General features: G+C 47.0%; 1 protein-coding gene across 4 annotated transcripts in view; it reads right to left on the bottom strand.

Annotated features, from left to right (window-relative positions):
- SLC7A3 (solute carrier family 7 member 3) overlaps window positions 1–20,024 on the bottom strand; it is a 36,861-nt gene extending 16,837 nt beyond the window's left edge. For 2 of the 4 annotated variants that reach the window (XM_028715125.2, XM_028715128.2), the window contains exon 1: window positions 16,617–16,739. The gene's annotated coding sequence lies outside the window, so the exon portion shown is untranslated. Of the gene's footprint in view, window positions 1–12,241; window positions 12,308–16,616; window positions 16,740–19,364 lie in introns of those variants that run through there. The other 2 variants (XM_028715126.2, XM_028715127.2) reach the window with 2 other exon arrangements.
- Window positions 20,025–20,743: the final 719 nt, after the last annotated feature.

The raw sequence follows: 20,743 nt of genomic DNA, 5'->3' as shown, positions 1-20,743 counted from the left end.
ACACATTTTTCAAGCCTGGGTCTGTTGTGGGAAGAGTGCCCAGAAATGATCTCAGCAGGTGGAAGTATTAAGATTTTGCCCCCTGGCTACCAGTGACCGCTTCTTCCCACAAACCAAAGTGCCTGTTCAGCCAAGGCCAGAAATTACTGTGCATGGGGAGGGGAAGAACCGCTGGACAAACACACACCAGGACAGCTTCGTCCTCCCATCCCCCTGCAACCAAGCCTAGCATAAACCTCCAGAATCACACACTCCAGTGCAACAGGAGACAGTCAAGTGCACACAGCTTACAAAAGCCAGCAGCTTTGGTTTGTTTTTCTTTACGTAACCGTTTGACTTCACACACACTCAGCAGTTCCAGGCTGCCGTGATCATGGCACCATTTCTAGAAAGACAAAAGCAAACTTGCCTGCTGTGCTCTGGTCTAGGAATCCTACTACCCTAGAAACAGTCCAGTGCTGGTCAGCCAGGACCGGAGGCCACTACTTGCTGCCGTCATGAAGGATGGGAAGCTCTGCTTGACGGGGGGGGGGGGGAGGGAGGGAATCCAAGAAGGAGCTCACATGAGATGGCTGGACAGCTACCAGACAAAACTGCCTAGCAGCATATTCCTCAGTAGAGATGTGGGAACAGGCTGGCTAAGCTGCTTAGGAAGCCTTTTAGTGTTCCTACATATTTTTTAGGATTTGTTTTAATATTAAATAAACGTGGGGGTGGGTTATTCTTTTTTTAAGGAAGCCTTTTAGTTTGATTGAGAAAAAGCAGTTGATAATGCAGAACTCGCTGGCTGGGTATGGAGTTTGGTGGGCGTGGAAGGAGAGCAGAAGGCCAGAGAAGACTGCTGAGGAGCAGCAAGCTACTGCCTCTGACAGCAAGATCTGTTCAACAGTGCAACAGACTCCCTCGGGAGGTTGTGGACTCTCCTTCCTGGGGGGTTTTTAAGCAGCTGGATGGCCCTCTGTCATGGATGCTTTAGTGGAGATTCTTGCATTGCAGGGGGTTGGACTGGATGACCCTTGGAGGTTTTGTTGTTGTTTAGTCGTTTAGTCGTGTCCGACTCTTCGTGACCCCATGGACCAGAGCACGCCAGGCACCTCTGTCCTCCACTACTTCCCGCAGTTTGGTCAGACTCATGCTGGTAACCTCGAAAACACTATCCAACCATCTCGTCCTCTGTCGCCCCCTTCTCCTTGTGCCCTCCATCTTTCCCAGCATCAGTGTCTTCTCCAGGGAGTCTTCTCTTCTCATGAGGTGGCCAAAGTACTGGAGCCCCAGCTTCACGATCTGTCCTTCCAGTGAGCACTCAGGGCTGATTTCCTTAAGAATGGATGCGTTTGATCTTCTTGCAGTCCATGGGACTCTCAAGAGTCTTCTCCAGCACCATAATTCAAAAGCATCAATTCTTCGGCGATCAGCCTTCTTGATGGTCCAGCTCTCACTTCCATACATCACTACTGGGAAAACCATGGCTTTAACTATACGGACCTTTGTTGGCAAGGTGACGTCTCTACTTCTCAAGATGCTGTCTAGGCCTGTCATTGCCCTTCTCCCAAGAAGGAGGCGTCTTTTAATTTCGTGGCTGCTGTCACCATCTGCAGTGATCATGGAGCCCAAGAAAGTAAAATCTCTCACTGCCTCCATTTCTTCCCCTTCTATTTGCCAGGAGGTGATGGGACCAGTGGCCATGATCTTCGTTTTTTTGATGTTGAGCTTCAGACCATATTTTGCGCTCTCCTCTTTCACCCTCATTAAAAGGTTCTTTAATTCCTCCTCACTTTCTGCCATCAAGGTTGTGTCATCTGCATATCTGAGGTTGTTGATATTTCTTCCGGCAATCTTAATTCCATCTTGGGATTCATCCAGCCCAGCCTTTCGCATGATGTATTCTGCATATAAATTAAATAAGCAGGGAGACAAAATACAGCCTTGTCGCACTCCTTTCCCAATTTTGAACCAATCAGTTGTTCCATATCCAGTTCTAACTGTAGCTTCTTGTCCCACATAGAGATTTCTCAGGAGACAGATGAGGTGATCAGGCACTCCCATTTCTTTAAGAACTTGCCATAGTTTGCTGTGGTCGACACAGTCAAAGGCTTTTGCATAGTCAATGAAGCAGAAGTAGATGTCTTTCTGGAACTCTCTAGCTTTCTCCATAATCCAGCGCATGTTTGCAATTTGGTCTCTGGTTCCTCTGCCTCTTCTAAATCCAGCTTGCACTTCTGGGAGTTCTCGATCCACATACTGCTTAAGCCTTCCTTGTAGAATTTTAAGCATAACCTTGCTAGTGTGTGAAATGAGTGCAATTGTGCGGTAGTTGGAGCATTCTTTGGCACTACCCTTCTTTGGGACTGGGATGTAGACTGATCTTCTCCAATCTTCTGGCCACTGCTGAGTTTTCCAAATTTGCTGGCATATTGATTGTAGCACCTTAACAGCATCATCTTTTAAAATTTTAAATAGTTCAGCTGGAATACCATCACTTCCACTGGCCTTGTTATTTGCAGTGCTTTCTAAGGCACATTTGACTTCACTCTCCAGGATGTCTGGCTCAAGGTCAGCAACCACACTACCTGGGGTGTACGAGACATCCATATCTTTCTGGTATAATTCTTCTGTGTATTCTTGCCACCTCTTCTTGATGTCTTCTGCTTCTGTTAGGTCCTTACCACTTTTGTCCTTTATTATGGTAATCTTTGTACGAAATGTTCCTTTCATATCTCCAATTTTCTTGAACAGATCTCTGGTTCTTCCCATTCTGTTGTTTTCCTCTATTTGTTTGCATTGCTCGTTTAAGAAGGCCTTCTTGTCTCTCCTTGCTATTCTTTGGAAATCTGCATTCAATTTCCTGTATCTTTCACTATCTCCCCCGCATTTTGCTTGCCTTCTCTCCTCCGCTATTTGTAAGGCCTCGTTGGACAGCCACTTTGCTTTCTTGCATTTCCTTTTCATTGGGATGGTTTTCGTTGCTGCCTCCTGTACAATGTTACGAGCCTCCATCCATAGTTCTTCAGGCACTCTGTCCACCAAATCTAAATCCTTAAACCTGTTCCTCACTTCCACTGTGTATTCATAAGGGATTTGACTTAGATTGTATCTTACCGGCCCAGTGGTTTTTCCTATTTTCTTCAGTTTAAGCTTGAATTTTGCTATAAGAAGCTGATGATCTGAGCCACAGTCAGCTCCAGGTCTTGTTTTTGCTGACTGTATAGTGCTTCTCCATCTTTGGCTGCAGAGAATATAATCAATCTGATTTCGATGCTGCCCATCTGGTGATGTCCATGTGCAGAGTCGTCTCTTGTGTTGTTGGAAAAGCGTGTTTGTGATGACCAGCTTGTTCTCTTGACAGAACTCTATTAGCCTTTGCCCTGCTTCGTTTTGATCTCCAAGGCCAAACTTGCCAGTTGTTCCTTTTATCTCTTGCCTCCCTACTTTAGCATTCCAATCCCCTATAATGAGAAGAACATCCTTCTTTGGTGTCACTTCTATAAGGTGTTGTAAGTCTTCATAGAATTGGTCAATTTCAGTTTCTTCAGCACCAGTAGTTGGTGCATAAACTTGGATTACTGTGATGTTAAAAGGTCTGCCTTGGATTCGTATCAAGATCATTCTATCATTTTTGAAATTGCATCCCGTACAGCTTTCGCCACTCTTTTGTTGACTATGAGGGCCACTCCATTTCTTTTACGGGTTTCTTGCCCACAGTAGTAGATGTGATGGTCATCCGAACTGAATTCGCCCATTCCCGTCCATTTTAGTTCACTGATGCCCAGGATGTCAATATTTATTCTTGCCATCTCATTTTTGACCACCTCCAACTTACCCAGGTTCATGGTTCTTACATTCCAGGTTCCTATGCAATATTTTTCTTTACAGCATTGGACTTTCCTTTCGCTTCCAGACATATCCGCAACTGAGCGTCCTTTCGGCTTTGGCCCAGCCGCTTCATCAGCTCTGGATCTACTTGTACTTGCCCTCCGCTCTTCCCCAGTAGCATGTTGGACGCCTTCCGACCTGAGGGGCTCATCTTCCAGCGTCATAACTTTTATATGCCTGTGTCTTTGTCCATGGAGTTTTCTTGGCAAGGATACTGGAGTGGCTTGCCGGTTCCTCCTCCAGGTGGATCACGTTTGGTCGAAACTCTCCACTATGACCTGTTCATCTTGTGTGCCCTGCTCGGCGTAGTTCATAGCTTCTCTGAGTTCTTCAAGCCCCTTCGCCACGGCAAGGCAGTGATCCATGAAGTACCTTGGAGGTACCCTGCAACTATTCAATCCAATTATTCTATTATTTTTATTTATTCAATTTATATACCACCCTTTATCAAAAGCTCCCAGGGTGCTGTACATCATTAAGAACACATTTTACAGAGCATAATAATGACATAATGCAAAGCATAATAACAAAATAGTCATACTAACAATCTCCTTCCCCGCCCCCCCCCCCAACATTTAAGAGGCCATAAGTTATTTAATAGCCTAGGCTTGGGTAAAGAGGAACATTTTCACCTGCCATCTAAAGACATGCAATGATGGTGCCAGGCGAGCCTCTCTGGGAAGAGCATTCCCCAGTCGGGGAGGCACTGCAGAAAAGTTCTGTTCTTGTGTTCTCTCCGAACCTCTCAGGGACATACAGAAGTGCCTCAGATGACAAGTGCAAGGTTTGGGTCAGTTCATATGGAGAGATGTCTCTAATTCATGGTGTTTCTAATTCAGTGGTTGTGCCTTGTGGATACTTGGGGCAGGTGGAAGTGTGCCAGAGAGTCCACTATGGATCATTAGGGGGCCCTTCCCTACAAAGCAAAGGATTATAAACAACAAGCGTATTAAGAGTTAGCAGCAAACCTTGGAGAGATGCAGCAGCCTGCTCACTTTAACCTGAATGGGCTTGCTACAGAAGACAGGGCGGGCTGCCATTTATCTCCCCACCTGCCCACAGCAAGCTGGGGTGGAAAGGACTCAGCTGGAGGACCATCTCAAGGGGCAGGTTCTCCAGGTTCAATCTAGTCCTTGTTGCAAAGCAATAGCACAGAGCTGGGCCAAGTCACCATCCAGAGAACGAGACCAAATGAAAATGAGGATGAAAGAAAGGGCTGTGAAGAAGAGAGTCGGAAAAGGGCAAAGATGGAAGAAAAGAGTCGTTAAGAAGTAGTGCCACTCGTGAAAAGCAGCAACAGGAAATCATTCCATCTGCAGAATGCTCCACCTGCTTAGAAATTTCTGCCCGCAACACTTGGTTTCAAAGTGCAGCATCTTTAAGTCATATTTTGTGACCATATTTCAGCACCATCGTCTTCATTTCATTCACTGGTGAATTATTATTTTTTAATCACCACCTTTGCAAATTGCATTTCAATGCAAACTGCAATGCTGTGGGGGAAACCAAATTATGTTTAGTGGAGCAAAGTTAATAAGCTATCTTTAACAACATTTAACGTTTATACAAATAGCATACAGGCAGCCTATTGGCAAAACCTATTTGGTGTTTTGCAACTTTCCAACTAGTTGCAGGACCTTAGCAGAATGCATGCAGAATCCACAGACGCAATTGGCGACTTGGCTGCAGACAGGATAGACGAAGCAGGAACCAGGAACTTGTAGTTAGGTGTTTATTATATACAGTGGACTATTTACAGGAACAGAACACGGATCTTTTGCTAGCTCTCTCTGACACGACTCACAACTCCTACACTCACTGACACACTGAACCACTGAACTTCTGAACTCACGAACTACCAGTTAGTAGGTCATTAATTATCACTCCCTTGAGAGAGCTTGACCAGTCAGGGAGCTGTCTCCATGCCTCTGTTATCACCAGGCAGACTTACTCCTTCTGATTGCCGTCTGGCTGTCTGCCAAACCTTAATTGACTCTGTGTGAGTAGCTGCACGTACACAGTTTCCCAACACAGCCCCCAGTTTATGTGCATTCAATATGTGTGCGACTGTGTATATGTGCATCGCACTGAACCCCAAAGTGACCTGGAGACATCATAAAAACATCACTGAAAAATCTCTAAAAAGGCAGAACGGGGGTGGAACAGGGTGTTTTCAGGCTTTTTCAATGGGTTTTGATTATATAAGATTTCATCAATGCATGTTGGATGTTGGATCCAAGACAACTCACAGTGCTCTCCCACCCAAAGGAGAAGTAAACCCAGGAGCTTTGCCTCATAACTTCCCACCACTTTGAAAACATTAAACTACCAGCCTCCTACCCAGAGAAGCCTTGCTCACATCAAGGCACCACTGCAGCTTCTGTGATCATACAAATTCTGGTTGAAGGGATGGAGTTGACAGAGCAGAACAGGGAAAGGTGCCAAAGGAAAATGCTGTCCCTCTGCAATCAGTGCCCAGAAGTGCCCTAGCTCATCTACGAGGATGGCAGTTGGGTTGGCAAAACACATAATTAAACGCTTCCTCCTCGGAAGAGCAACTGAACTCACATTTCACCGCCAGAGCAAGGAAGTTAATTGTGCCTTTCAATGCTCATCTGATCCTATTAATAGATAATAATTTTACTTGAGCAGAAGGAAGCACCAGAGAAGGTCATGGTTGCCTGGCCCCAGCTCCAGCTGAAAACTAGCGTAACCTTGGTTACTGCCGAAGAAAAGGAAGCCTGGGGTAAGAAAGCAAGAAAAGGCTGTGACTGGCAGGAGCCAGAAGCTGTGCCTCCCTTTCCCTGTTGGCATCAGAGGCCCATTCTCTGGCTAATGTTAGGCTGCTCTGTAGGTCTAAATCTATTTCTGCGCTGTTATCACTTTAGATTGCTGGCAGATCCTTCCATATTTGAAGAAATCCCCTTATATCCTACTTTTCTATGTTCAGGGATTTTGATTTTTAATTTGGGTGGCGGTGACAGCACAGCACTCCACCCTGCAAGCCCATGCCCATGCACAGGGCGGCCTAGAAACAGGGTTGCCAAAATCTCCATAACAACTTAGATCTTTTCACTGGGCTACAAATAGGGAGCAAGCTTGATTTAGTTCTGCAGCCAAAAAGCAAAGCTGCCAGCTACACAAACACAATATGCCTTTCAAATTCTGGGTTCTTCACAAAGCTATATGAAACATACAGATTGGATACCAGACCCATTCCTTAAGCAAAGCCTTTGCTGGCGGCTCTCTAGAATTACAGAAAGCTATTTGGAGGAAGTGGTCCTTGCATCATTACACACACACTAGATGACCACAACACATTCTATTCAAGTCTGCCTTGGACAGATGCTCTTTAAATCTACCTTGTGCAAAATACAGCTGCTCAGATGCTTGTTGGGCCACAACAGAACTACAACTAGGACGATAACTCTCCTTGGCCCAGACTCTCCAAGTGTCCCTATTTTTCAGGGACAGTCCTGGATTTACAGAAGCTGTCCTGGTTTCTCATTGAATCTTGCTTTTCCTTAGGACGTCCCTATTTCAATTGGAGAAATGTGGGAGGGTATGGCTCAATTATGCACCTCCCAAGCCAAGGAGATAGATAAGTAACTATACAACTTTTAGAAGACATCTGAAGGCAGACCTGTGTAGGGAAGGTTTTTTTAATGTTTAATGTTTTATGTTGTTATATGTGTTCGAACCCTTCCAGAGTGGTTGGGGAAACCCAGTCAGATGGGCGAGGTATAACAACAACAACAACGACAACAGTTGTTGAATACAACAACAACAACAACAACAACAACAAGAGTTGTTGAATAGGATGTCCTGATTTTCATCAGAGAAATGTTGGAGAGTATGTTAGCCCCAGCCACACCTGAAGTCCAAAACATCTGGAGGGCACCAGGCTGACAAAGACTGGACTAGCTATTCAAAGCACATAACACCTATTACACTGGCTTGCTGTTCATGTCCTGATTCTTGGCCCATTTTAAAGTGCTGGTGTTCACCTTTAAAGGCTTGAGTGGTTTGGGACCAGGTTATTTGGATACTCACACCAGTTCAGGCCTTAAGGTTAACCTCAAAGGCCCTGCATGGGGGCCTGCCATCAAACTTGTGGCCACTAGAGACAGGTGCATATGGCTCTCCTTCACTAGCAAAGTATGCATGGCTTCTACGTTACAGTCAAACCTCGGTTGCTGAACGTAATCCGTTCCGGAAGAGTGTTCGACTTCCGAAATGTTCAACAACTGAGGCGTGGCTTCCAATTGGCTGCAAGAGCTTCTCACACTCAAGCGGAACTGTGTCGGACATTCAGGTTCCAAAAAACGTTTGAAAATCAGAAGATTTACTTCCAGGTTTTTGGCATTTGGGAGCCAAAACACATGATAACGAAGGCGTTCAGAAACCAAGGTTTGACTCTAGTGACTTTTAAACAAGAGTCTGAACACTTCCTCCCTGCTAACACTGCTTTTTAATATGCAGTGTTCCTGTGTTGTTTTCAAGTGCTACTGTTTTACTGCCCCAATGCTTATACAATGTTTAATAATTATTTTTAATATTTCATAATTTTCTTGTTTCTACTTGTTAGTCGCTTTCAGACACCTTTGTGGAAAACCTGACAAAGTATTAATAATGTAATAGCAATTATTTTTAGTTTTGGATTGTGGTCTTATTACAATCTATATGTCTTTGCTCTGCTATAAGCTGCATTGGGAAGATTTTGCCCAAATATTTTGAAATAAATGAAATATATAAAAATGTCCTCCCATTTCTTATTTTCCCTTTATATTGGTTGTTTCCCAGTATTTACATGTGGGATTTAAGGTTCGGGGAGCAAAAGCAGGCCAGAGGTAGGTAAGCCACCTGAGTGGCATGATGCTGTCAGAAATACAAACCATCATTCCTTTCAAGAGAGACAGAGACAGAGGGAGAAATAGTTGGCAATTTTCACCTGAATGTGGGAGCTGCACTTTAATGAGCTATGGAGACAAAGACAATAATCTAGACTTTGGCAAGCAAGCACGATTCATGGGTTATCGGTTAAGGGGTGTCTTGCGGGTACCAAGAATTAATGGTTCGTTTCAGAGTTTTCTTCCCAAATGCATTATCTTATAATCTCCTGAAGACAGGATGGGTTAAAATTAAAAGCTTAACTGAAAAGTTGGTTTATTGTGGAATTAGCATTTTCAGCTCTTAGATCTCCTTGTTTGTTCTCCTGATCAGGAGGACTTTTGAGACCGTAACTCAGTGCTGTGCAATAAAAAGATGTGTTGATTAAAAAAATAACACAGGTGCAATAATGAAAGTTGCAAAATACAAGAAACAGGTCTTGGTTGTTTGCTTGTTTTTCAGTCCCTCCCCCCACCCACTTGCTCCTTTTCATTAAATCTGTTTGCTCCAGAGGGAAACGTAATTGCCAAGCCCAAGCAATGCCAGACCCCCTGAAGAGCTCCACCACCTGCTACTCCCATCGTGAGTCCCAACAGGGAGGCGCAGACACGGAGAGGTGGTCTCCTTATGATGGCTGCCGTTCATGAGGCGTAACTTATTAAGGAAACAACACACACCTTCAGGACAAGCAGAGCTGGCTGTGGGAAGAGCAACACTGGAAATCGCCATGTTCAAGAGGAGCTGAAGCCTTGAAAGTGCCCTTGCTGCAGAGCTGGTGCCAGATCTCAGGGGTTCCTTGGCACAGTGCTGCCATTACAACTGCCACCCCAACATGGCCACCTCTATGCAATACCTCCCCACCCCACTGACTCTCCTGCCAGCCGCTCTCCACTGGGCAGCACTTCAGTGGCAATGCACTTTTGAATAAAAACCAAGCTTGGCTCCTCTCCATGGTGGTCACCATGCAATGCCGAAATCACCGAGCTATATAGGCAAAGGCATTGCATTTCAGGTCAGTAAAAGTGGTGGGCAGCCACTGCAGGGGAGAGCAGAGATTTGCTGCCATTGTCTATGGGCCACTGGGGGAAGGTCGAGAGAAGTGTGTGGAACCCTCCTGAACCTGTGGGGTGCTTGGCTTGCACCCACTGCAGCTGGCCACAGGTGTCAGGTCTGGCCCTCAATATGCCAATTGCCGCTTATTCCAGTCACCCTCCCAGGTTCCCACTCCTGGTGCCTTAGGCTTCCACCCTGCAAAGACTCTGAGAGAAGAGCATAGAACCTCAGGCCAATCTCTTCCCTGGAGAGCAGCAGTCCCTACCCTGCAGACAAGACCCTTCCTGCTGCTCTGGAAGCCCTGTCGGAAACACCAGATAAAGAACAGCCCAGTAATAGCCTGTAGGATAGGCACAGCCACACTCCCCGTGACAGACTGGGGCATCACCCTGCCAATTCGCTGGTTCCCATTTTGGGCAGGAATGATTCACTGAGCAGTTACACTTTTACCGCGGCCTCTTTCTCAGTGAGAGATGGTCACAGAGGAAGAGTCATCTGAGCGTGAACTGATGAGGGCAAAAGTCCTGGACAGTTACAAGGAGCTGCAGGAAGAGGCAGCCAACTGCATCAGCCAGTCACTGAAGATGAAAAGCAAGCCCTCTTCCTTCTGTTGCAGCTGCTCAACTCATTTAACTTTGCTTTACAATTACAGATAGGTAGCCGTGTTGGTCTGCCATAGTCAAAACTAAAAAAATTCCTTCCAGTAGCACCTTAAAGACCAACTAAGTTAGCTCTTGGTATGAGCTTTCGTGTGCATGCACACTTCTTCAGATACACTCATACCAAGAACTAACTTAGTTGGTCTTTAAGGTGCTACTGGAAGGAAATTTTTTTGTTTTGCTTTACAAGTCTGCGAAGGATTCTCTCTCTCTCTCTCTCTCTCTCTCTCTCACACACACACACACACACACACACACGGCCCTCTGCATGGCTTATTAAGCTACAGGCTACACAACATTTGGAGGCAACTCAGGGCACGGAATGAAATGTGCTTTGGGTGGGTCCCAAGTCACGCAGTGCCACTGGCTGGTCCTAGCTGGTGTCATGTCTCTTGCAGAGAGATTAAGAGAGGTTGCTGGGTTTTCTTCTCCCACTCGCAGAACTTCCCTCCAAGGGGAAGGTCTGCAACTAAGAGGCAGAGCCATGTGTTTGGCCTGGAAAAGGTCCTGGGATCAGCTGCCAGCATCACCAAGTGTGGCAAGGAGAAAATCCTCTGCCTGAAGCCTTGTAAAGACACTGCCAGTCAGTACAGACAACACCAAGCTAGGTGGAGCAATAACATAGGGCAGTTTCCCATGTTCGTAAAAGTGCATTCTCCTTGCCACTTGGCTTAGCAACCTAACTGATCCACACTCCAGCTCAGGAAGGCCATAAATGACACACAGTATGCTATAGACCCTAAGGAATGGCTGAGAGAAAATCCTTGGCTCTCAAGCCTAACTAAAACAAAGTTTAAGCATGCACCACTGTGTTTCAAAAGATTGTAAATGTGCCTCAATTTGACCAAACTGTGGGAGGCAGTGGAAGACAGGAGTGCCTGGCGTGCTCTGGTCCAGGGGGTCACGAAGAGTCGGACATGACTAAACAACTCAACAAGAAGTGCCTCAAGGCAAAGAACTGCATTCACCCATTACCCCGCCCCTCAATTTGCTCTGTAGATCACAGATGTTGACTTTAACTTCCATAATTCCCGGCTCTTTGCCAGGTTAGCAGGGGGCTGATGGGAGCTGGAATTCAAGCCACCCATCATCCTCATGTTGAGGAAGGCAGAGACCATAGAGATGTTAAAAAACCCAAACCAGGAAGAGATTAGTCTACTAGCCTTCAAACTGGAGCAATTTCCAGAAGGGATTCCTTCCCACTAGGGCTCTATTTACTCAACCGCAGCTCTGAGGCATTTCAGAGCACTTTGCCCAACTCTCTGAAACCTCCAGGAGCTAATCTATAATGCGGTGCTAATGAGGTCTGCTTTAAAGTCAGCTGCTCCACAAGAAAGATCTGAAGCAGAGGACCAAAGAAAAGATCTAAACCACCCTTGTTCCCTTGCTAGAAGGAAGAAGAGTATCATCTGTACAACTGGCTCTTTCATCTCACAAGTTATTAAAAATTCTGGGAGATGGTGCACTTAACACTCCAAGCACCCAAGACACAAACACACACCTGGCTGGGACTGCACACAATTTCCTGAAGTGTTCTTAGTGTCATTCAGAGGCTTACAAAAATTCCTGCTTGACTGAGTAGGAGGTGTGTGTGTGTGTGTGTGTGTGTGTGTGTGTGTGTGTGTACACGGGCTCAGTCTCCCCTCCTGCAACCAAGAAAGTGCTCAGCTCATCCCGATATTATCGGTGGAAGTCATGCAATAGGGATAAGAACAAACAGGAGAAACATTCGCAGAGCTGAATTGGGAGCAAAAGGAAGTACCCACCTGGCTGTTTTCAAAAGCTACTTGCTGCTTAGTTAATATCAAGCACTTCTTCCCCACAGATATATTCTAGGAAGAGAGGAAACAGCAATGCAAGTCAGAAAGCAGCTGGGAGCAGGTCTGCTGTACTGTACTCTGATTCCTGGGCACAAATAGACTGAGGAATGCTGGGTACAGTTACAGTTCCTCTTCCCCTGCTTGCCAACTGACCCTCTTCTGCTCCCCACTACCACACTGCCGAGGAACATCGGAAGCTGCCTTATGTGGAGTCAGACCAACAGTCCATCTGGCTTGGAGCTATCTGCAGTGACAGCTCTCTGGGGTTTCAGAGCAGGCGCTCTCTCAGCTTTGCCTGGAGACTGGACCTTCTGCATGCCAGACAGATCCTTCGTCACCAAGCTATGGCAGGCACAGGCAGGAAGTAGCCCCCAGGGTGCAAACCTGAGCAGAAGTCGTGCTCAAACACAGGGATGAAAGGGTTTTCCCCGCCCTTCCTTGATTTCAAAAGACCTAGGAGTTTTAAGTGCCACAGGTAACAATAGCAGGATAAACAGACGAGATGGGATCCTGAGGCTAGCACCACAAGCGCCCTTTAAACCTACTCCAATGCCCCACTGAGCCACTCCTCATCCTGGAAGCCCCCTGACCTGTTCATGCATCCTGTTCTCAATAGAGCCTCAGGATTGGGATCCGGCCTGCTACTTCCCAGCAAGGCCAAGTGTATCTAAGGAACACAGATATTAGCATTGCCTCCAGTAAGGGGACAATTGTTTTTTGCAAAGGGATTTTGGAAGCTGCTACCCTCCAATGCAGAGACGGGAAAATGTGCTGCCCTTTGGATGGTGCTGGACCATGACTCCCACCATCCTTGAGCACTGGCCACACTGGCTGGGGCTGGCAGGAGCTGGAGTCCAGAAGTTGCTGGAGAGCATGCCTCTAGCACATTCAGTAAGCAGGATTTCACCAGAATCTAAGAGCAGCTTGCTGGATCAGGCTAACAGCTCTCTAAATCCAGCACTTTCCTCCTCTTGACTGACCAGATTACCCCAGGAAGCCCACAAGCAGGACCTACATAAAAGCAATGGTGCTCGGAGGCATATTCCTTCAAGTGAGGAGTATTGTGAATGTTTTCCCCACAGTATAAAACTGCACCAGTTTTAAGAGGGCACGTTTCATACTGGGAGTTACCTGTGGATTAGAATAACAGGACTGTAGAATTGTAGAGCTGGAAGCAGGGCTGGATTTAGGTTTGATGAGGCCCTAAGCTACTGGAGGTAATGGGGCCCTTTATATGTCCAGCTGTCCTTTGTCAACAACAAATTGTCACTGTTTTTTGTGTTGAATACAGTCATACCTCTTGTTATGTTTGCTTCAGGTTAAATATTTTCAGGTTTCGGAACGGGTTACTTCTGGGTTTCGCCGCTCGCGCATGCGCAGATGCTTAAAATGATGTCATGCACATGCACAGAAGTGACAAATTGCGACCCGCAGACACAGGTTGCGTTCTGCTCAGGTCTCCTGTTCGCAACCAGAGGTACCACTGTATATGCTATATGGTAATTTGTGGACCTAATAGGTATCTAAAGCCATTTGCACATAACAAAATATGTATTTTATCAAAGTAATTGTTGACCTGAAATACAATTAAGAAGTATATTAATACAGTGGTACCTTGGTTTGCATACATTTTGGATTACAAACACGTCAAACCTGGAAGTGCATGTCCCAGTTTGCAACCTTTTTTAGGATTACAACCCGTTTTTTTGGGGGGGGGATTACGAACAATTTTTTTTTTGGAGGCCCCATTGGCAAAAGTGCGCCTTGGGTTACAACCTGTTTTGGTTTACAAACAGACCTCCAGAATGGATTATGGTGGTAAACCAAAGTACCACTGTAGTGAAATACAATTAAGAAGGATGTTAATAGTGAAATAACTATTAAGCTCTAACTTAAAATTTTGTAAATGTACATCCGTTTTTTTTTTCCTTTTATTTTTTGGGGGGCCTCCAAGAGAGTGGGGCCCTAAGCTATTGCTTGTTTAGCTTATACATAAATCTGGCACTGGCTGGAAGGGACCCTGAGGAGCATCTAGTCGATGGGGAGGCAAACTAAGGCCCAATCGCCTTCTCAATCCGGCCTGCGGACAGTCGGGGAATCAGCGTGTTTTTACATGAGTAGAATGTGCCCTTTTATTTAAAATGCATCTCTGGGTTATTTGTGGGGCATAGGAATTTGTTCATTTTTTTCCTTCAAAATACAGTCCAGCCCCGCACAAGGTCTGAGGGACAGTGGACCGGCCCCCTGCTGAAAAAGTTTGCTGATCTAGTCCAACCTCCTGCAATGCATTTGGGAACTGAACTTGCAACCTTGGCATTATCAGCGCTGTGCTCTACCCACTGAGCTACGTACAACAATACAGAGGCAGCAAAGGGAGGCACTGCCTTCTCTTCCCTACGGAGACAGGACTCAGCCAAGCAACTGCTGCAGCCAGAAGCACCGAATAGTGCCAGGGGCTGTTCCAGGCAGGGCTCAGTTCCCGCACCCACACTCTTTTTTAATTTAGCAGCTGAAAGCCAGAAATTGGACAAGGAATTTCCCACGGCCTGGACAGTCTGAATCAACACCCCGCCCAAATCTGTAGTTTTTTGCTTTCTTGTTTTTCCTCAACCGCCGCCCCCTCCTACTCTTTGCAATGAAGAGTTCTGGAGGATGTGACAGCCTGCCATTTTTTTATGACAACATGGTTGGTTCCTCACAAAGGTGTTGTCCGGCTGTGCAGCCAGCAACGACTGAAGGGTCCATAGAGGCAAGCCAACGTCCACTGGGCTTGCTTGCATTCTCTTCCCACCCCCGAGATCCACTAGGAGCTGTTCAACAGTGGAACGGTCTCCCTCAGGTAGGTTGTGGGCTCTCCTTCTTTGGAGGTTTTAAGCAGAGGTTGGGTGGCCATCTGTCATGGATGCTGTAGCAGAGATTCTTGCATTGCAGGGGTTGGACTGGATGACCTTCAGGGTCCCTTCCAACTCTATGATTCTATCCTCTGGTCAACGAGCAGAGTCTTCCCAGTATTCTCTTTGTAGAGGCACAGAGGTAGAGTTTTAAGTGTAAAAGCAAGATATAGATAAGATAGCCAAGTGTAAAAGCAAGATATAAATAAGATGGCCAACAAGAAAATGCGCATGTATGAAATTAATGCAATGAAAAATGCATACATAACATTGTACCGGCAGCATCAGACTGATGGACAGGAAAGTTGGGTGACTGGTATATCAGCGTTCCATGATTATTTTGGGGTGGGGCGGGCATTTCGGCAGGTTAGGAGAATCAGTTAAATCAGACCCTCACAAAAAAAGCAAACTAAGGCAGAGTAATCTGGAGTGAACACAATAGAAGGGGTTGGCAGTTGTTATGAAAATGCTCCAGGAATGATACGATCTCTGTCTTGGCTACTGTTCTCCCCTTCTCCGAAATCCTGGCAAGTCTCCTTACAGCGGCTGCCTCTGCCATGTTCAGGAATCTGATTTGATTTTTCATCCCAAAGCGCCCCAACCCGAACTTCACTCTTGCAGGGCGAGACACAAACATACATAGAAGATACGGGGACAGGTACATTCTGTCTACAACTGCCTTGCCCACCTTTCCAAAGGGCAGGGGTTGCTTTGGGCAGGGCAGGGGTGGTGAATTTGGAGTGAGGACAGCAGCCCTGGTCGCCAATAAGGATGTCTGCTGCTTGGAGTAGGAACCAACATCAACAACAGCTCAGGGAAAACTCAAGCCAGGATGTCGGCAGGAAAAGGTGTGGAATGAGAGAGAAGCGTGCTCAGATCTTTCTCACAACCGGATCTTACTCCCTAAACTATAGGGAAAAGAAGGATGATGCAACCTCCCGGAGCGAGCTCGATGCCGTCCCACTCCCCTCTGCCCTGCAGACAGATATTTACGGGGGCAGCCGCAAGCTAACCCAAACCGCCCTCCCACCTGCGGGGCACCAGGGCGCAGTTTGCTCCAGATGCGGAACCTTCTTTCAGGGAAGGGGGAAGGTCACGCGGCGCCTCTACGAAGCGGGGTTTTGTGTCTGTGTGCGTCTGAGCATGGACAGAGCGCGCTTCACCGCGCAAAGGAGGCGGCGGGAGGAAGCCCTAAAAAGTTATAGCGCCCGAATCTTCGCGGGAAACCGAAGCTACACCTGTTGAACTCCTGGCTGGCTGGTCGGCGCGCTCCCGGTAGGGAGGCGCTGACGCAACCCGGCACTCCGCTTGCAAAAGAGGCAGCTACTCGGCAGTCAGTGAGTGAGGAGAGGGGAAGAGAACGAGCCGCGGCCTCCCTCCCCGGCTTCCAGCAGCCCAGCGCGCCCCACTGCCCTGTCCCCGCCTCTCACCAGCCAAAGCAGCGCAGATCCGGCGCCTCCCGCAGCTCAGCAGCCAGCAAATCCCAGAAAGGAGAATCGAGGGCGGGCGGCCAGCAATATCAAGTGGCGAGGACCGGAGGGGGCGGGCCGATGGGGGGGGGGCAAAGCTGCGCCCGCCTCCTCGAGGCAAAAGGCGCTAGATGACAGAGGAGCGCGCTTGTGGCACCTCTGCCCAGCGAACAGCATCGTGTGAATGAAGCGGGCAGCGCTAGCACCACCGTGCAAAATGACACGTGTCCGAGACAGCCTGCCCCTTCCTTGGAACAGTTTGAATCATAGAATTGGAAGGGGATCCAGGGTCATCTAGCCCAACCCACTGCAATACAGGAATCTTTTGCCCAATGTGGGGCACGAACCCACGACCTTGAGAGTCTCTTCTGCTGACCGAGCCAAGTTCCGTCCACAGCTTCACTGGCTGCCTCTCCTTCCAGAAACACAAAGCAGCGCTCCACCTGACAGATAGCTCAGTTGGTAATGAGACTCTTAATCTCAAGGTCGTTGGTTCGAATCGAACCACACATAGCATTTCAATGGGTTGGACGACATGACCCTCATAGTCCCTTCTGACTCTATGATTCTATGACCTCTGTCTCTCTCCACTAAATCCCTCCATTAAAAAACCTTCCCCCAATGTTTCCTATTCCTACAGAATACTCGCAGCACAAATCCTACAGAGGCCTACTCAGAATAATGCCCTGTTCAGTGGGCCAAACTCTCAGCTAAGCTGGTATGGTGTTCCTTTATACAGTGTGTAAAATAATATTCTGCAGTTAGACTGTGCCCATTAAATTAATAATTGGGGGGGGGGGTTTAAATTGTAAAAGGAAAGTTTGCTAAAGACCAGGAAAAAGGTTTGGAGCTTTAACCCTTTGACCATAATAAGCTTAAGTACACAGGAAAAGTTTTTCATCAAATCCAAGAAAACTTGTTTTAGTTTAGATTTTTTTAAAAATAAGATGAAAAAGACATTTTCTTAGTAATTTTGCAAAATATACTTGTAAACTGCATGAAAGGCAGCCCCTGATATTAATTTTTTATTTAATTTCCTAGTTTTCAAATGAATGAAGATTTTGACAGATTTCTTTCTGAGCACTTGGGGTCAAAAGAAAGTACTAAAACAACTGTTGTTTGAGACATTTCATTCTGATCTGCTAGGCAGAGCCTGACAGGGGATGATGACATCCTGCCCCCTCTTCTCCCCAGCAATATAAATCCTGGCTACACCCATGCGTCTATTTAACCCAGGAATGAGATGCCCACCAACTTGTCTTTAAATTCATGCAGGAAAAGGCTCTCAGTGGCTACTAAATCTGATGGCCGTGTTCTACCTCCACAGTCGGAGGCAGCGATGCTTCTGAATACCAGTTGCTGGAGAGACAGTCCTGCCTACGGTCTTGTTGGATAATTATTAGGAGTTACAGGAATTATAGGAGGGAAATCGAAATGCGTGTGAGAAGGGCTGAGCAGGGGAAGGTTGGAACATGAAGGCTGTGTGCACAAGAGAGCCATGAGACGAGGACGGAGTGACATGTGCAAAACATCTATTGCTATAACTGTTGAGGACAAAGGAAGGAATGAAATATAAGAAAGTTGCTATGCTTTGTGATTAAGCCACAATAAGCTAGCAGAGTGGCTTGGGAAACCCAGCCAGATGGGCAGGGTATAAATAAATTATTACTATTACTATTATTATGATTATGATTATTAGGAAGTACTGCCATATAGGGACACGCCTGCTCCTTTGCTTGTAAGTGTATAAATGCCTGTACTGTACTGTTTTCGCAGTTGGTGTGCCATGCCTCACTGCTTGCTGCCTGAGGTTGTGTCACACTGGCCTTGCAATGCCTAAATAAACGTCCGTCTATTTGGTTTCCCGATTCTGTGGTCTGTTCCGGGCTACCCAGGGTATTTTCCCAGCACTGAAGACACATCTATACAAGAACACCTTGCTTGCATGGTTTTTCTAGTAATCCTAGTTATTGGGGAGCAAATAATTCCCTACAGGTCTGAAAGTGGAGACTGGAGAGGTTTCAACTATGACACCACTGAGCATGTATCTTTCCTGGGGGGAAACTAGGCTGCAGTAGAAAAGGCCCTGCTGCTTATTACCTGAAGTTATTGCCATGGGAGGTCAAGACCCAGGATGGCTTTGCTCAGCCTCCATGGTCAGAGGCAGCAACGCTTCTGATTGGCATCTGATTGGCGACTGTGAGAACAGGATGCCACACGAGATGGGTTGCTGGCCTGATCCAGCAAACTCTTATGAGTCTGACCATTTGCCTACACTGACAGCTGTCAGTTGTCCAGGATTTCAGGCAGGGCATCACTCTTAACCCTACCTGGAACTGAAGCCTTTTGAATAGGAAACAGATGTTCTGCCAGGAGCTACCATTCTCCAGAGATTAATGAGCCTAATGAGCTGCCTGGTGCCAATCCACACCTATTGACCCAGCTGGCCTTGCTTTATTTACTCCACCAGGCAATGGATCCAACACTTCTCCCTCTCCATCTCAGCCTCGCCTTACAAGATCCTTTAATAACTGGAGATACCAGGGGTTGAACCTGGGGCCGTCTGCATGCAATTATAGAAATCCTGTGTCCCCCCCCCCCCCCCGCCAACACCTCTGCCGTTTCATTCCAGACTGATTTATATATCACCCTTTAGCATTAGTTTGCAGGGCAGTTCCCAATACCTTTGAAATGAACAGTGAGTCTTACCTCCAAGTGAAGATGCACAGGATTAGCCTTCAGCAGTAAAATGTCAAGAAGCAATGTGTTGTTCCCTCCACATAAGCCTCTTTAGATGGATGCTTCTGACCTCTGAGGCTGCTTCTTCCTCCTTGCCTTGCGTCAGCTGCTCCCCAGCATGAGGCAGGCCTGTTTCCTTCCCGCAATTCACTCTGCCTTTCTTGCTTTAGAGGGGATGCACTCATTCATTCATTCATTCACTTCCAAGCTCTGGGGGAAACCAGAGCTGGGATCTTGCTGCTTCCAGATGGGGAAATGTGTAGAAGAGAGAGGCAGGTGCTTCTTTCCCTCTCTTGTCCTCATAGGCTTAGCTCAATCACATTAAAACACATCACTACCACTCCAAGACCTGTTGTTTCAGGAGGATGTGGTGAGGGCAATTGTGTCTTCCAGTTAGTACGGCGATGCTGAATTTCTTGTGGATTGTGCAGGCTCTGCTTCCTCTTCTGCTGAGAGAAGTGTTGCTGTTTTTCTCCTCTTGAGAGGAGTGGGAGACTCTTCCTTCTTGCTTCCAAGATCCGTTCTTGAACCAGCTATTGACCTCAGAGCTGCTGTCCATCTGCTACTTAACAGTTAAGCACCAGGGACATCCAGGAAACCAAACCAGCTGGGCTGATGGGTGGCACAGTCCAACAAGCTCTGGAATGCCAAAGGATCCCTATCCCTGATCCAGATGTTGTTGGGACTGCAACTCTCCATCAACCTCAGCCAGTGGCGTAGCGTGGGGGTGCAGGGGGGGCCGGCCGCACCGGGCGCAACATCTGGGGTTAGGGCAAATCCACAGGTTAGGGGGCGCAAATCCACGGGTTAGGGGGCGCAAATCCACGGGTTAGGGGGGCGCAAATTACTTGCCTTGCCCCGAGTGCTGACAACCCACGCTACGCCACTGACCTCAGCCAATGTGGCCAATGGCAAGGGTTGATGGGTGTAACATCTGGAGGACCACAAAGTTACTCACCTCTGTTCTAGGCAGGGATGGGGGACTTCTGGCACTCCGATTTCAGACTCTCAGCACCTCTGCCAGAAGAGCTTCAGGTCAGATGCAGTGCATCGCAGGGTGTCTAGCTAGCCTCACAAGATGCAGCATGATAATAGGCGTCGGTGCCCTAAGGGATGTACTCTGGAAGATGCCTCTGTTGGCAACTATTTTCTTAATCAGTGGGTGTGTCAGCCCTTCTTAAGCTTTCCCCAGGTGCCATCCATTTTACAAAGGGCTGGCAAGTGTGCATGCACACGAAAGCTTATACCAAGAACAAACTTAGTGGGTCTCTAAGGAGTACTGGACAATTTTTTTATATATATATTTGGAGCTCAGAGGGGATCCAGCACTGTGAGTTACTGAAAGGCGC

Source organism: Podarcis muralis, chromosome Z, assembly GCF_964188315.1.
Source record: "Podarcis muralis chromosome Z, rPodMur119.hap1.1, whole genome shotgun sequence".
In the NCBI taxonomy this organism is placed as follows: domain Eukaryota; kingdom Metazoa; phylum Chordata; class Lepidosauria; order Squamata; family Lacertidae; genus Podarcis; species Podarcis muralis.
This window is presented reverse-complemented; position numbering and strand designations above follow the sequence as displayed.